The 16,704-nt window shown below is 51.1% G+C and overlaps 1 protein-coding gene across 4 annotated transcripts in view; it reads left to right on the top strand.

Annotated features, from left to right (window-relative positions):
* Positions 1–602: 602 nt before the first annotated feature.
* Positions 603–16,704, top strand: part of CPEB1 (cytoplasmic polyadenylation element binding protein 1) — a 63,319-nt gene continuing 47,217 nt past the window's right edge. For 2 of the 4 annotated variants that reach the window (XM_036306310.1, XM_036306309.1), the window contains exons 1-2: positions 603–700; positions 11,362–11,536. The gene's annotated coding sequence lies outside the window, so the exon portion shown is untranslated. Of the gene's footprint in view, positions 701–1,525; positions 1,765–11,361; positions 11,537–16,704 lie in introns of those variants that run through there. The other 2 variants (XM_036306312.1, XM_036306311.1) reach the window with 1 other exon arrangement.

Here is a 16,704-nt window from a genome sequence, read left to right as displayed (position 1 = left end):
CGGCCCCTTTCCTCCTCATTCCAGGCCCTTGTTTCTCCCCTTTTGCTGTCCAACCTCTACTCAGGCTCCCCCATCATCGCCAAAGAACTCCATACAGACACCCCCCTGCTTGCAGTTCTCAGCAGTTCCCTGCTGCGGGCAACACGCAGGCCCTTCCTTCCCGCACGGAGCCCGGGCTTCCCCCCGCACGCCTGCTCCTCCGCGGGGGTCGGAGGGAGCACCCGGTCAGCCCGCTTCCCCGCCGGGAACGCCACCCCCTCGCCCCCAGCCCGGACACCCTTCCCGACCACAGCCCGGCCCCCCGGCGGCCTCTCTCAGCCCGCGGACCCCGCCCCGTACCTCCTCCGTGACCCTCCGGGCCGCAGTCGGGCAGGGGGTCGGAAGCAGTGCCCCCCTCCCGGGCAGCGCGGTCCCCGGAGTCCTTAGAAGTTTCCGGAATCCCCGGCCGCCGCGCGGATCCGCCGGCCGAGCGAGCGGGGCGCGCCCGCGGGCGGGAACCGAGGCGCAGGCTCCGGCGGGGATGCGCCGGGTTGGCCTCGCCCCCCAGGGGTGCGGGAAGGAGCGCGGCGTGGCCAGCGGGAATCCCAGGCTTTCCTGCCAGGAAGCCTCGCCGCCGCCGCGTCGCGGGGCTTGTCCCTCGCGCCCCGTTTAGGAGGGTCCACAGGCCCCGAGAGAGGAGCGACCGGACCAGGGTCGCTCGGTGAGCGGCGCCCGCAGGGCTGCGCCTTTGGCCGCCGAGGGGGGTTGTGTGTGTGTGTGTGTGTGTGTGTGGCCGCGGCCGCCCCCGCTCGGCGCCGATCCGGTGGGCGGCGGGCCCCGGAGGGGGCGGGGCGGAGGGTCCGGGCACAGGTGTTCCGCATCCCGCGGGGGCGGGGGCGGGGGTGGGGTGCGGCGGCTCCGCGGGGCTTTATAAGCGGCCCGGGGCGGGGCGCTGTTCGCGGCTTGCTGCAATAGTCGAGCGCACGTGCCTGCGCGTCCCTCGCCGCCCCGGCCCGCAGCCCGTCCGCCGGTCCGTCCAGCCGGCAGGACCGCACCGGCCCCATGGCGTTCCCGCTGGTAAGAGCCGCCGCCGCCGCCGCCGTCCGTCCGCCGGGGCGGGGCCGCGGCCCCGGCAGCCGCAGCTAACGGTCCGTGCGCAGCCTCGCCCGGCCCGCGGGGGGTTCCCTCCCCGGTCTCGGTGCGCCGGGTCCCCCGCGGGGTGCAGGTCACGTGCCCGCGGGGCGTGGGGCCTCTGCGTTGCGGGGTGAGTGGCGGCGGAGGGGGGGGGGGCAGGGCGTCGCCTCGTGACTCAGGGCCTTTGGCTTTAAAGGCGCCGCGGCCCTCTGGGGGCGGCCGGCGGGGCCTGGGCGCTGCGCTGCAGACGCACCCGGTGGCCTCGAGTGTCCGTCCAGACGGGAGCCGAGGAGCTCCCCGTCCCCGGACGCTGCTTCCTCCCGTAGCCGTCGCATGTGAGCCCCGAAGCCACCAGCGCCTCACAGCGACCCCCGCTAGTCTCTTTCGTGCCCAGCAGGCGGCGGGGCGAGCGGCCTGGGTGGGGCGGGGCCGCTGGCGACCGGCACCCCCCGCGAACGCCACGACGGCAGCGGCGCGGCTCCTTTAAGGCGGAGGGATCGGCCCCTCGTGCTGCGCGTGCTTCCCGAGCCCGGGAGGTCACGTGGCTTCACACGTTCGACTGGCCCTGGCGCCACGCTCGCCAGGTGGGTCTTGCGAGTGGGAGCCCAGCACGTGCGGCTCGGCTTCGCGCTGTGGAACCTGCGGCTCGAGGTGGGTCCCGGGGCCGTGGGGACACGCGGGCTGAGGAGGCGGCGCGGGCCTGGCGCCGGCCGGCGGAGAGGCATGCACGTGGCCGCGGCTCCATCCTCCTCCTCAGCCCAGGGCCCAGCCAGGGGCCCAGCTCCCGGGCGGGTCACGGAGGACCGGCTGCGGCCGTGGGTTTGGCGGAGCCGTGGTAGGAGGCATAGGGGTTGCCAGCCTGGCCCGCAGGCTGGTGAGGGAGGCTGCACCCGCCGTGACTCCCCGGGGGGCCTGGGGCCTCAGCCCGAGGGAAGTCCCGAAGGTTGGGTCGCGCCGGTTGGCATCCCTCCCTGGCCTTTTCTGCGCGTGGGTGTTCTCCACGGTCAGGCTGCCCTGACTTTCTTGCCGGTTCCCGGAGGGCTCAGGCCAGGCCGTGGCCCAGCGTTGCCCGAGGGGCCGGGAAAGGCCCTCCTGCACGGATGCACCTTGCAGGCCTTGCCCCTTCGCACGGTGCCCTGTGGGGGGGACCCTGGGACCAGCAGCCCCGCAACCCCCCCCCCCCAAACACACACACACGCACACACACCACCCCGCAGCCTGGGCTCCTGGTGGTGCCTCATTTCTCTGGCAACTGCCTCCTTGGTCTCCCTGGCTACCGAGCCAAACAGGCAGAACAAAACCGTGGAAGCGTCGGCGTGGCGGTGGTTCCTGGTCGGCTTGTTTTTATCGGGGGCGGAAGGGAGTTCTGTTCCTGGAGCTCAGGGGAGCTCTGCGCTGTGGGGAGGCCCGCGGGCCCTGGCGTGGGGGGGTGGCGGGGCGGGTGCAGGCTCCCTGGTCTCCCCTGCCTCGCGGGGCTTTCCAGAGCCCCTGGGGGTTGCTCTGGTCCCGGTGATTTCACTGGGACTCGGGCGGCCTGGCTGTGCACAGAACTAGGACTCGGACGTGGACAGCCCCGTGTGGAAGTCCACCCTCGACCCCCCGCCCTGGCGTGGTCCTGGGCCCATCGCCCTGGGCCAGGCTCCCCGGCTGGAAGGGCAGCTGGAGGAAGGGGAGCGAGGCGGTAAGACTCTAGGCTCAACACCGAGCTTGCAGCCAGCTAACGCTCTCCAGCTGTTTATTTTGCTTTGCATCCTGAGAACGGCCTGCAAACCCAGTTCCTTCAGGGGCCGAGGTCACCTACAGGACCAGAGGGAGAGGGTGGAAGGATGAGTGGCCCCGCTGACAGGAGCAGCCAGGAGCGGGTGTTGGGGTGTTGCCCTGCAGAAGTGTGGCCCAGAGTTGATGGAAAGTTGGCTTTTTTCCTAGTTAAGCTCCCAATCTCTCTTTTTAAATGAGGCGATTAAAAAAAAAAAAAAGTGTAGCCCTGGCCAGTTTGGCTCAGTGGATAGAGCGTCAGCCTGTGGACTGAAGGGTCCCAGGTTCGATTCTGGCCAAGGGCACATGCCTGGGTTGCAGGCTCCATCCCCAGTAGGGCGTGCAGGAGGCAGCCGATCAATGATTCTCTTATCATTGATATTTCTGTCTCTCTCTCCTTCTTCCTTCCTCTCTGAAATCAATAAAGATATATATGTGTATATATATATATATACACACACACACACACACATACATATATACATATATATATACATTTTTTTTTTAAAGTGTAAGCACTGTATGGACCGAAGGTAATATGCCTCTCAAGACTGGATTCCACCTGAGGGCCAGTCTGGGTTGTGTCTTAAAGCACCCCTTTGAGACTCCCCCCCCCCCCCCCATTGTGCAGAAGAAGAAACGGGCTCAGAAATCCTACCACAGCGACTAAGTGTTAAACCAGGGGGTAAAACTAGGTCTTCCTGGTGCCACCGCTCAGCCTAGGACACTGTATTCTGGCAGTCGGAGGGGTCGGGGCGGTGGGCGGTGGGCAGTGGTCTGTGGGCGGGTCCCAGGGACCCCGCTGCATTGGAGGGGGGGTGGCGGGCGGCAGTGTGGGTCTTCTGAGCATGAGGGTGGCAGTGTTGACCGCAGGAGGAATGTGCTGTGTCCATCATTCCACCATGTGGATGAGAGCAGTGAGCTGGTCCCGGGAGAGCCAGAGGGCTGGACTCCTCCCACCATGGGGGTGACCCTCGCAGGCCTCTGCACCAAAGACTTGCCTTTTTCAGAACAGTTTCAGCAACTTTTTTCTCCCGAGACAAGGCAAATTTGAAATTATATCATTGTTTTAAGACCCATGAGAGTAGAATGGGGCTTATTAAATCTCGCCTCTTCTGCCTTAGCTAAAATTCCCCTAATCCTGTTTCTTGGGTTTCCAGGAAGCATTAATAAGGGTTTTAGCAGCATCCCAGTAAAATCTTCTGGGGTGAGCCCCCAGGGCATCAAATAGCCTTGCGCTAGAAATGAGGATCTGGACTGTCATTACGGGCAAAACTTAGTGTCCCAAGCAGTGTACACAGCCCCACTAGCACATGTACAGGGATGCGTACCTTTATTTCTGCATCTTCTTCCCAAGGGAGTTAAAGCATACAGCAGTAAAGAGCATACTCAGAGCCTTTGCCAAAGCGATTTCTCCGTGAGAATGCAGACTCAAATACGAACTAGAGAGCTTTTTAACCTGCGGTCAGGGAAGCTTTGGGAAAGGTGGAACTTTAAAATGTTACCTGTCCCCAGCTGCTTCTCGAGCAGCCTTTACAGGCCAAGCCCCCCAGCTATGAGGTCATGTTTGGGAATTCGAGGGTGGAGGGAAGGGTGGCTGGTTTCAGGGGCTCTCTCTCTGCTGGTATTTTAATGCTTTTATGTGCTAGGCAGTATCTCTGCAGACTTTCTCACTCTGCCTACAGGTCCCTCAGCTAAATGACTGGTTTCTAAAATTATGTGTTTGTTTAAAAGGCAAGTTAATTAGTGAATTTGTAGTTCTGGATGGAAGTTTGGGACAGGAACGTGTACCAGACCTGTAGGTGAATGTTTAGGCTGTTGTCTGCAGTAGCTAGTGGTGGAGGCAGTAGAAGAATCATGGGATCAAATTGCAAATTATTTTCTCTTCGATGGAAGAGCCGTGCTAATCCCATCCATCCTGTTCTGCAAATCGTTTCCTAGCCAGAATCTAAGCTGTACTGACTCTGGGGAGAACTTGCCAGGAAGCCCCTAAGGGTTGGGGGGAGAGTGTGTTAGGGAGCGAGGGGTAGGAGAGGGGTTGGACCTTGAGGTTGGAATGGAGGAGGTTGCATAAAGAATTTTCGCTACTTTCTGAGTTAAAACCAGGACGTGCAGATGAACCCTTTCAGGTTTTATTAAGCCTTTTGCTTGCCCCTCCCTTTTGCCCCCCACATTGTAGCTTTGGAAATGCCCTTCGTTTCCTTTTCTGCCGTTGTTGAGTCTGTTGATAGTTAGACCTGGTGGTGAGAACTTGTCATCTTCTGTAAGCATGGATTCTAAATGCTGAAAGTTTTCATGTTCCATAGGACCCCCCAATAAGGCATTTCTCACTTATAATAAACTGCCTGAAAATACTGAACTAAAATGTACATGATATCTGTGGTTAGTTCATAGGAAAATTATCTGATTTCCCATAAAAAGTCAGTCTCCAAATTTCACTGTTAAATTCACATTGTAGGCATAATGTTCAATGAGTTTTGCTTCTCGGATTTTAAAAGGCTCCTATTAGGGATTATCTTGCTTCCTTGACATATAATGTGTTTAAAATAACAGCCCAGAGGGGGGCATTCCTGACCAATGGTCTTTGCTCTCAGTTGTACAGAACACTTAGGCATGCACGGTAACCTCTGATTTCTACTTTGTTTTTTGCTTTTTTGTGGGTTTTTTTTGTTTCTTGTTTTTTGTATTCCTGTATGGTTGGAGCACCCTTTTAGGTTATAGTGAGTTAACACTGTTTTGATGTTTTAAGACCTGTTTTGTGATGACTTTCCTTGAGGTAATTGGAGAATCCCCAGAGGGCAGGTCTGCAGATTGATTTGTGTGCTAAAATGGGTCATGGTTGCCGGTAGCTGTTGATTCTGAGTAACTTGACTATAATAGCGTTGAGTTTTCTTTCTTCTTGGGCAGCATAATATACTGATACAGGTGCCATCCTGACAGGCTTAGCACCTTGGCTAGAGGTCTCCCTTCCTAAAGGTGGGGGAGTAGTTCTCAGTTGGAAGAAAGTAGTTACCTGGAAGGGCAGGTTGGGGTTTTTGTTGTTTTGTTGTTGTTGTTGTTGTTGGTGGTGGTGGTGGTGTGTGTGTGTGTGTGTTTTGCCAGAACACTTAATCTCTTAATAAACACCTGTGTTCTCTGGATTCTGGTTTTGTGCTCCTGGCTTCTGGTTCTGACACCATCTGTCTCCTGAGTTTGCCCTTTCTCCTGAGACTTTTTTTTTTAACCTGTAATTTTGGAAGTTTGAAAGGTGTTAGAGACCTGTCTCCCAGGTAAAACTTGGAGCTGACACCAAGCCCGGATTGTAACATCTGACTCTATTTTCACGGACAAGGAGACAGGCTTAGGATGAAAAATGATTGTTCTGAGTTTATCCAGTGAGTGGATGATAGACCCAGATTTGGAACCCAGGCCTCTTCGTTTCCAGACTAGTGCTATTTCTAGAATTCATGCACCTTGACCTTCATGTTGGTCTCTTGATTATTTCATTTTACTTAAAATTCCCACTTGGTTCTTAAGACTGTGGCTTCCTTTTCCCCACTTCTGTCCGATAGATCCTTTCTTGCCCTGGCTCTTGCAGGCTTCCTCCTCCCCCGAATGCCACATTCCCTGTGGTTGGTTCTGTTGGCTCATTCTTGTCCTCTCACACAGAGGGCCTGTGTGTTCCCATAGCACCCGCTCCCTCTCCCTGATCAAGTTTTAGGTGGAGCTCTTTGGCTCTGATTGTTCTCAAGACCCCTGGTTCTGCTTGGCCTCCTGGATAATGTGTGTATCTGAGGCATATTAAACCCACCAGGTCGGAAAGCAGAACCAATGGCTTCATCTCCTGGGGCCAATCTGATTCTATCCCCTCCACCCAATTAGTCTGCTGTTTTTTGCAGCCCTGCTCTGGGGACCTCTTGGGGGAAAGAGCTGTCTGGGTGGCGGTGGTGGTTTTTACCACTAGAGGCCCCACTTGGGTCTGTTCACACCCACCGCTCTGGGCGGGGCTTGGCCTTGCTGGTGGTCCCTCTGCCTGTGGCTCCTTGGGTCTTCATGGATGGTTGTATCCCCCAAGCTGGGTGGAAAGCTGTGCACGAGAGGGCCTTTTCCTGCCCTCCCTCCTTCTGCCCACCCCCCACCTTCCCGGAATGACTGTGAGGTGTTGCTTGATTAAGCTCAGGAGTTTTAAGATGAAACACAAACTTCCCTTGGGTTTTGACTTGAAGAGGCTGAATTTAGCTGCTCAGGAGGTTCTGCCAGGTCCACCATCCTACTGCTTTCCTTTTCTTTTTTAAAATATATTTTTATTGATTTCAGAGAGGAAGGGAGGGGGAGGGAGAGAAACATCAATGATGAGAGAGAATCACTGATTGGCTGCCTCCTGCACGCCCCCTATAGGGATCGAGCCCGCAGTCTGGGCATGTGCCCTTGACCAAAATCGAACCCGGGACCCTTCAGTCCACAGGCTGATGCTCTGTCTACTGAGCCAAACTGGAGCTAGGGCTCCTACTGCTTTTCTTGCCTGGGTTTGAGAAAACGTCTTAACACTAAACCTTCTGAGTGTTTCACAAATGCAAAAACAACAAAAAAAAAACCCCAGCAAATGGTCCTGTTACATTCTGAACATGTACATAAGCTTCTTGGTGAACCTGACAACCATGAATACCTTGAAAGGATGCTTCTGAGTAACAGTGACTTAATCAGCTGTGGAATTGGGGAACATCTGTCACTAAATACGTTACTTACTTAGCATATGCAGGTGCTTTATATATTTCTCTAGGTGGTACTCCATCCATTCTATACCTAAGGCATCCAAGGCTCAGAGAAGATACCTAAGTGGTGAACTTAGTATATGTACTTCAGGGCCTGAGTTTTTTCTGTTCTGCAAAACGGTGAATCACAGTTTTGGGGAGAATTCTTCCCCTGTGGAAAAAGGGGGTGCTTTTTTCAGATGGTAGTCTCTCCTCTCTTCCCTTCTCCTTCAAGGATTATTACCAGAGGAAACCACTGTTTCATGATGGGAATGTCAACTGTTAATCTGCTTGAAAAGAGGAAAACTGATACCTGCTAAAATAATAGCTTGTATTGGCAGAGATTCCTCATGAACCATCCTTTCTGACATTTACGTCTAGTTTTATTGAGGCCATTTTTAACCAGTAACTAAGAATTGTTGTTTTTCTTTTCTAGCATTGCTGATTATTTCTTCCTGTTGATCCATGATTCACAGTAGCACTAAGGTTTGCCCTCTCTTGTAAGTCTTTGTCTTAAAACCTACTTTCCTGTCCATAGTGAAAGACCAAATAGAAGTTTTTTTAAAAAGCTGCAAATGGTTTCTTTTTTTATTTACATTTTATTGATTTTTCACAGAGAGGAAGGGAGAGGTATCGAGAGCCAGAAACATCGATGAGAGAGAAACATCGATCAGCTGCCTCCTGCACACCCCCCAACGGGGACGTGCCCACAACCAAGATACATGCCCCTGACCGTACTCGAACCCGGGACCCTTCAGCCCGCAGGCCGACGCTCTATCCACAGAGCCAAACCGGCCAGGGCTGCAAATGGTCTCTTTATGGCAAAACTAGAGGCCCCATTCGTGCATGGGTGGGGTCCCTTGGGGTGGCCTGCAGAGAGCAGGACTCAGCTTGTGTCCCCAGCCTTGCAGCCCCACCTGACACCCTACCTTGGCCTGGCGCCGCTCCCTCACCTGCTCCACCATCCTGCCTATGGGGCGATCAGTCGGGGCCGCCCCCCACTCCCGCTTCAGCGCCTAGGAGCCAAGTGGGGGCCCTGTTGCTGCTGCTGGTCCCCATCTGTGGGGGGATTGGTGGGGGGTGATCGGTCCCTGCTCTTGTCTGCCTCTACCTGGTGCCGCCCGCTCACCTGCTCCACCATCCCACTGCATCCCGGTCCCACTCTCACTCTCCTCAGGGGCCCATTGGGGCGGGCAGCGCCTCCACTGCCACCCGCTGCCAGCGCCGCATCGCTGATGCCCACCATGTTCCGTGCCACCCCCTGGTGGTCAGTGCACGTCATAGTGAGCGGTCGAACTCTCCGTGGAAAGACTGCCCGAGGGGCAATTTGCGTATTAGGCTTTTATTTTATAGGATAGGACAGTGGTTGGCAAACTGCGGCTCGGCAAACCATGGCTCGCGAGCCACATGGGGCTCTTTGGCCCCTTGAGTGTGGCTCTTCCACAAAATACTGACTTCTGCGCATGGGCCACGAAGTTTCAATCACATTGTACGTGTGCGCTCGCACGTGGTATTTTGTGGAAGAGCCACACTCAAGGGGCCAAAGAGCCGCATGTGGCTCGCGAGCTGTGCTTTGCCGACCACGGGGATAGGATATGCCAAAAATCACAGTGAAAGCTATAAGACAGTAGTAGGAAAACCATGGGGGGAAAGCATTTCCTCGAGAAAACATGAGTATGAACTCAGACCTATAAAGCGATCAAAGTCAGATAGAATATACAAAGTAATGGGTCTGTAAGTAGAGGGGTGGATAGTGTGTGTATTTTGAAAATGAAAACTGAATTCATTTAACTGGAGAGTTTGAAAGGATCCCTGTAATCTGTACTAGGTTCAGGTTTTAGGCAGTCTGATTTCTATTATGTGTCTAGTCTTTGAATTAAGCTTTTCAAATCAACGGACTAGCAAGATTAGACATGGAAGGACTTGGGGTCTACAAAGGAATAGTTGGCCAGAGTACCTTTTTCTCCTTTATGAGCCAATGGATTCTTTTCTTCAAGGGTCCCTCTGGTGGCCTCTGACCCCTTGGTGTCATAATAATGACACTTCTGATAGCCAACTTCCATTTGTTCAGCACATAATCATGTACCAGGTACTGTGCCCAGCATGTTCTGTTACTGATTCACAAAATCCCTGTGAGATGGTGTTACTGCTTTTATTCCTGTTGTAAACATGAGGTTGTAGGTCTGTTCCCCTCTGACATTGCTGGCTTTGGTCTCCCCGCCGCCCCCTTCCAAATTCGTTACTCAAGGCAAACAGTTGGGTACTTACTGATGTGATTATGCCGTTTGGGTATAAATGGAATACTTCATTTTACCTTTTTTCTCATTTCAGTGTCCTCTGCATCTCTCATTTGTGTACATGAGAGGAGGGAGGGAGGGAGTCGTTCAGATGTCATTTGCTTTGAATGTGGAGGTTGTGGTGTATGTTCCTAGTAGGATTGGGAATGGGGCACCGTTGGACAGGCATACTCCTAATTAGGTTTTTAAAGACGGCTTCAGATAGTAAGAGTCTCAGACCTTCCCTTCTTCCTGGGGAAGTTTTTCTCAGAGGCCTCCAGGTCTGCATCTTTCCCCAGACAACTGAGGCACTTCCCTCCCTGGCTCGCCTGCCCCCATCTTTCAGGGGGTTGCGCATTGTCCCCCTCTAACACTCACATACAGTTGTCATTGACCTTCCTGTAAGTGTGGTCAGGACCTGTGGTAGTGAATAAAAATTAGGTTAATTTTTTTTATATTAAGAGGGGCCTTTTACAGTTTGGAAACCTCTGGTTGAAGGTTGGTAGATACTTTCCATTTCACAAATGGGGAAACTGAGGCACAGGGATTAACTGCCAATAAGTGGCCAAACCATACTTTTTAAACAAATGTATTGAGATATAAGTTACATAACCATACAATTCACCTCTCAATGTGCAACTCAATGATATTTAGTATGTTTACAGAGGTTTGCAGTCGTAATCTAATGAGGGTATTTTCATCATCTCAGAAAGAAACCTCGTACCCATTAGCCACCACCTCCTAATCTCTCTCCCACTCCCTTGTTGAAGGCAACTAATCTGCTTTAGACTTGCTGTTCTGGATGTTTTAAATAAATAGGCTTACATAATATATGATCCTTTGTGACTAGCTTCTTTCACTTAGCCTAATATTTTCAAGGTTTATCCATGTAGTAACTTGTATCAATACTCCATTCCCTTTTATTGGGAAATAATGTGCTACTGTAAAGACATACCCCAGGCTTTGGACCAGGTATGTCTGGTTCTTAAACTCCCCTCGCTGCTACCTTGCCAAGGTAAATCCCATTACTGTAGAAGGCACTTGAGGTACTTTTCTCGGCACCTTGCTCACAGTAAACACTCATTAAGTATATTAATAAATAAGCAGGAAACATGAACCCTCCTTACTTTTATTATTATTTTTTCGTCAATCATCACCAGAGAATTTTCCCCCCATTGCTTTTCAGAGAGAGTGGAAGGAGGGAGGGAGAGAGACAGACAGAAAGACAGACATCAATGTGAGATCTCACATCACCTGGTTGCCTCCTGCACGCTCTTGGGGAGCAAACCTGCAACCCAGGTATGTGCCCTGACCAGGAAGCAAGCCTGCGCCCCTCTGATGCACGGGCCGACGCTCTAACCACTGGGAACACCAGCCAGGGCCAAATCCTTATTACTTTAACTCCTGCTGTGGGGTTGAGAGAAGGGGTGAAAGTCTCTGTTTGTCCTAAAGGAGTGTAAACCTGAATATCTTTATTCTGTGTCTAGGAGGAGGGAGCAGGAAGGATAAAAGATTGCTGGGACCACCAGGAAGCCCATGCTCTCTCCACATGCAGCAATGCCAGTATCTTTCAAAAGATAAATGCCATATTGGATAACTCTCTGGATTTCACTAGAGTCTGCACTACACCCGTCAATCGAGAAGTTCATGATCATTTTCCAGGTGAGTTGGATTTGAAAACCAGATGCTCTGGGCCTGTGTGCAGCGTTGTTTCTAGGCAGCCTTCTTGCGAAGCCTGTGAAGAATGGCCTTGAATCTCCGCCAGCACTTACCCCTCCTGTAGTTTCCTTTGTGGGCCCCCCTCTGGGCAAAGACTGCCTTTGATTACAATATAGAAATCTATTTTATGATGGTCAAGAAGATTGGGTAAGAAAGGATAGGTCAGAAGTGACAGGGCTGTTTACATAGAGAATTACAGTGCACGTCACAAGTGATTATAGATTTTCTGGTAGCACCATTTTTAAAAAGGTGTCCAGCTGGTGTGGTTCAATGGTTAAGCGTTGACCCATGAACCAGGAGGCCAAGGCTCAATTCCAGGTCAGGGCACATGTCTGGGTTGGGGGTTCAATCCCCAGGAGGGGGCATGCAGGAGGCAGCCAATCAATGATTCTCTCTCATCATTGATGTTTCTATCTCCCCTTCTTCCTTCCTTTCTCTTAAAATCAATAAAAAAATATTTTTACAAATTAAAAAAGTTCAAAGGGTGAAATTAATATTTTTTCTGATCCAACATATACAAAAAATTTTAATAGCATATAATCAATATAAAGCCATTAATGAAATATTGTTTCTTTTGTTAATATTAAGACTTCTAAATCCAGAGTATATTGTGCATGTACAGCTCAGCTTAGTTTGAACTACCTGCATTTGGAGTGCTCAGTAGCCACATGTGACCAGTGGCTACTGTATTGGACGGCACTAGCTCTTGCATATTTTCGTTGCTTTTAAACATGAGTGCAAGTCAACATGAATGAGTTCTTATGATACTGTATTTAGGGTTACTCCACAGAGCAGTTCCGCATCTCCTGAGGGCGATACTTCCCAAGGAGGCTTGGAGGTGCCAATAGCGCTTCATAATCTTTTTGTGTGGGAGGTGCAGCATGTTATAAGAACATTGATGGAATGTTTTATATGAATGTGAACATTTTTAATTTTTTAAGTGGACCTTGGGAAAAAATGTGGCAACAACAGGGTTTCTCAAGGACAAGTGATTGCTGATGTTTAGTTACAAGTGTTTTATTTATTTTTTAACTTGGCGGGGGTATGTGAACATAGAGTAGCTAAATGTTTGAGGGAGACCGACTTGTGGTAATTGTAGAATCTGTTTCTATTATACTGGAGGGCAGTTGAGACAAGGTCACTGGGAACTGGAGGGTTCTGTCTTTTCTAACTTCCAAAAAGTGTAGATATGTTATATTTTCTGTTAATTGGAATAATCCATCAGCTAAACCTCATTCCCTTTTAGCTTATGCTGAGTTAAGAATTCAGAGAATCTGCTTGGTTCTATACATGTTCTGTTTTTCTCCTTTGAGAAAATTGTATGAATTCTATTCCAGTAAGAATGACAATCAACAATGGTTTAATTCTCACTGGATTACTTTACATATGCTGGAAACTTGTAGTTTATAGCAGAGTATTTTTCAGCTAATGCTAGGTTGTTGAATTGTGTAAGGCAAGAATGTCAAACTCAAAGGCTAACATGGGCCAAATAAGCAAGGTTTAAGTTTATGTGGGCCGCAAAAAACAAAAGCTTCAATTTTCATAGAAATGTAGGTGTATTTCGATAGAAACATGCCGAATACAAAGGGCTGAAATAAATGAGTCATCGTTAACATAAAATAATAGAACATTTTAATAAAAAATATTTTTTCTTGAACATGAACTTACTAGACACTGAATAACTGCACAAATTAATAAGCATAAAGTAAATAAACCTATTTTTCTTGTTCTCTGAAAGCGACATATTTCCTGTTGCGCACACCAAACAAGTCAGTCCAAGACTAATGATGTGGCCATCGGCTGCTAAAATATTCGCTGCTAGTATCAGCGGAGAGAAATGGTGTGCCTGTGTGGAAGGCGCGTAAGGGAAATGAATGCAACACAACGATAGTAATCAGTCATTAGCGAACGTTGTAGTTCGTCATTAATGATTATGTATAACAGGATATTGTAAAAATTAGGTTATGAAATTTTTATTAAAACGTTTCTTACAAACCGTTATATTGGCTGGGCTGCAAAAATATTCGTGTGGGCTGTATGTGACTTGCGGGCCGTGAGATTGACATGCTTGGTATAAGGCAGTGGTTTTCAACCTGTGGGTCGCGACCCCTTTTGGGGGTCGAACGACCCTTTCACAGGGGTCGCCTCAGACCATCGGAAAACATATATAATTACATATTGTTTTTGTGATTAATTACTATGCTTTAATTATGTTCAATTTGTAACAATGAAATTGGGGGTCACCACAACATGGGGAACTGTATTAAAGGGTCGCGGCGTTAGGAAGGTTGAGAACCACTGGTCTAAGGCAGTGGTCGGCAAACTGCGGCTTGCGAGCCATATGCGGCTCTTTGGCTCCTTGAGTGTGGCTCTTCCACAAAATACCGACTTCTGCGCATGGGCCACGAAGTTTCAATTGCACTGTACGTGCGCGCCCACACATGGTATTTTGTGGAAGAGCCACACTCAAGGGGCCAAATAGCTGCATGTGGCTCACGAGCCACAGTTTGCCGACCACTGGTCTAAGGGAACGGGCCCATGGCTAGTGAGAGGGGAGCTGCGAAGAGTGTATGACCTCACCTGTTTGCTGCCAGGCCCTGGTGAAGGTGTTGCCATTGCACTCTGCCCAGGTCAGCAGCTGGTCAGACTACAAGATATGTGTACTTGGTGGTCTCTTCAGATCCTTCTCAGGGCACATCCAAGAGACACAGTGAGAAGAATACCTTGAAAAAGTAGAGAAACCTGGTTTCTAAGGTAGACCCTGGGCAGTGAGATAAAGTAGACAGTGTTTCCAGCTGTTGGACAGAAGGGTACCTGCCCATCCTGCCTCACAGGTTCTCCTGGGGCTCATGAGGAAGCAGGACTGCAGTTTCAAGGGACCTCAAGGAATTATAGGGAAAGCTGTGGTCAAGGAGCTGGTGTTCTGAGCCCTTCACACACACTTTGCCCCCATGTGTGGTCAGCTCTCTCTCTGTCCCCACTCGAGAGGATAGCTCAGGGTCTGCCTGGCCCAGAGCAGAGGGCGGCTTTCCCGTTTCCCCAGCAGAGCTACTGACAGGCCAGATCCGCAGGAAAACCAGCCTGTGGCTAATGAGGAAGGAAACCGGGGTGTATATTTTCCATGAAGAACTTAAAGAAATAATCTGAATTGGTTGCTTCTGGTCTAAAGTAATCGTGAGCTCTGGCCGGTGTGGCTTGGTTGGTTGGGCATCATCCTGTGCCCTGGGAGGTTGCTCGTTCTATTCCTAGTCTGGGGCACATGCCCAGGTTATGGTTTGATCCCCAATGGGCGGGGGATGGGTGGGAGGTGGGGGGAGTGCGGGAGTCAGCAAGTCGATGCTGCACTCTTGCACCAATGTTTCTCTGTCTCCCTCTCCCTTCCTCTATAAAAAAAAAATAATAAACTATTATTAAGTAATTATATTACCTAAGAAAATAAACAATCTTAAGTTTTTGAAATTCTGAGTATGACAGCATTATAACTAGGGAAAATATGGCAACAGCTGAAGGTTAAGAAGCATACGTGAGGACGTTCTGCAGTGTCTGAACAAGATGCTTGTAGAAGACCGCGCACTAATAGAGAAAGGTAATTGCAGTATCTGAAATGTAACGACAGAGTACAAAACGGACTCCCTTCAGTGTGGAATGTGCTGGGGTGATGGAGCTAAATGTACACAGGCTTTGCATCGATCACATTTCACTTTAATTGCACAGCTTGTCTCGTGTAGGTGTCCTCATGTTGCAGGCGTTACGTACCATTTGTTTTTCATTTGAACAAACGTTTGTGGTCCGTGACTGGTAAGGCTGCTTGTGTGCCAGCTGTGACCCGATCTCTCACCGTGCACCACACAGTGGGGTTGGTGACAAGGCATCCCTGGGAAGTGCTGTGCCGGTGGCACAGGAGGGGAGATGGTGCCTGCGAGGGAACCAGGAAACACTTTAGGATGAAGCAGCCTTTGAAATGGGCTTTGAAGAAGAAGTTATTCCAGCTTAACTGGATGTTGAGTCGATATTTTCCCCGTCACTTCAGGAAAAACTTTAAGAAATAATCTGAATTGGCCATTAGGGCCCAAAGCTGAAAATGAAGAGACGGTCACTGACCTGTGGTCCACTGAGTCCCCAGCAATTGGGGTCAGTATACTTTTCTGATCACTTACTAAGAGGCTCCAGAGCTGTCCCCGCTCCCACGGATACTCCCTCGGCCTTATTCCAGTCTGTACTAGAAGGCGGGGGGGGGGGGGAGGGGGGTAGCATTTGGAGTGATCCCCTCCCCCTCTGTCACACCAAGTGGAGGACTGTCCTCAGAGCAGTGTTTGTACAGACTGAGGGAGCTTCCTAGAACGAAGGCTGTGTACAGTCTGGCAGGCCAGTCAGTGGCATCACTCCCCTTTTGTTGGTCTTGGGGCTCTTCAGCCTGGCAGCCAGTCCAGGTTTCCTCATGTCCTCAGCCCTCCCTCCTCCCTCCTCCCTCCCCCCTCCCCCCTCCCTCCCTCCCTCCCTCCCTCCCTCCCTTTCTTCCTTTATATATTTCAGAGGGAGAGAAAGATAGAAACATCAATGATGAGAGAATCATTGATTGGCTGCCTCCTCACACCCACTACTGGGGATCAAGCCCATAACCTGGGCATATGCTCTGGCCGGAAATCAAACGGTGACCTCCTGGTTCATAGGTCCACGCTCCATCACTGAGCCACACTGGTTGGGCATGTTCTCAGCTTTCTAAGAGAAACTCTTCGCTACTGTGTTTCCTGTGGGATATTGTGGGGATGCCATATAATGTTCTTTTATGAGACTCTCAGGGTTTGATCAGGAATTAGAACCACGATGAGTATTATGGACTAAGGGGCTTATTATAGGACTTAGGCTTTGCACACATGAGAGAGGAGTGGGAGTTGAAAGATGAGAGAAGGGTCACCAACCAGCCGTCCTGAAGCATTGGCAGACAGTTGAAGCCAGGCACCTCTAGCTGCCTGTCGGGCATGAAGGAGAAGAAGCTGGCAGAGGTCTGCACCTGGTGGGGAGCTGGGCTTGCTCTTGTCTTCAGGGCCTGCTGTAGGACAGAGAACTGGATGTGGAGTGGAGGAGACCAGGCGCCAGCGGAAACGTGCCCC

This window comes from Myotis myotis, unplaced genomic scaffold, assembly GCF_014108235.1.
Source record: "Myotis myotis isolate mMyoMyo1 unplaced genomic scaffold, mMyoMyo1.p scaffold_m19_p_40, whole genome shotgun sequence".
Taxonomy (NCBI): Eukaryota; Metazoa; Chordata; class Mammalia; order Chiroptera; family Vespertilionidae; genus Myotis; species Myotis myotis.
Note: the sequence above shows the minus strand (reverse complement) of the source record. Positions and strands in the feature narration are given on the sequence as shown.